At 55.2% G+C, this 504-nt stretch overlaps 1 protein-coding gene across 1 annotated transcript in view; it reads right to left on the bottom strand.

Moving 5' to 3' along the window:
* The window catches only part of TRIP11 (thyroid hormone receptor interactor 11), a 308,569-nt gene that overhangs the window by 35,278 nt on the left and 272,787 nt on the right, over positions 1-504 (bottom strand).

The following is a 504-nucleotide window of genomic DNA, read 5'->3' on the forward strand; positions in this document are numbered from 1 at the left end:
TGGCCGCCACACCTCAGATATTTATAAACCTGGATCAGGTCCCCTCTCAGTCGTCTTTTCTCAAGGCTAAACAGACCCAGTTCACTTAGCCTTTCTTCATAGGGGAGATGCTCCAGGCCCTTCACCATCTTTGTGGCCCTCCGCTGGACTCTTTCCAAGAGATCCCTGTCTTTTTGGTACTGGGGAGCTCAGAACTGGACACAGCACTCCAGATGAGGCCTTACCAGGGCAGAGGAGAGGGGGAGGATCACCTCCCTCGACCTGCTGGACACGCTCTTCTTAATGCACCCCAGAATGCCATTGGCCTTTTTGGCCACGAGGGCACACTGCTGGCTCATGGCCAACCTGTCGTCAACCAGGACGCCCAGGTCCCTCTCTGCAGAGCTCCTCTCCAGCAGCTCATCCCCCAGCCTGTATTGGTGCATGCAATTATTCCTCCCTAGGCGTAAGCCCTACGCTTGCTTTGTTGAACCTCATCTGGTTTCTTACTGCCCAGCTCTCCAG

This window comes from Meleagris gallopavo, chromosome 5 (genome assembly GCF_000146605.3).
Source record: "Meleagris gallopavo isolate NT-WF06-2002-E0010 breed Aviagen turkey brand Nicholas breeding stock chromosome 5, Turkey_5.1, whole genome shotgun sequence".
Classification (NCBI taxonomy): Eukaryota; Metazoa; Chordata; class Aves; order Galliformes; family Phasianidae; genus Meleagris; species Meleagris gallopavo.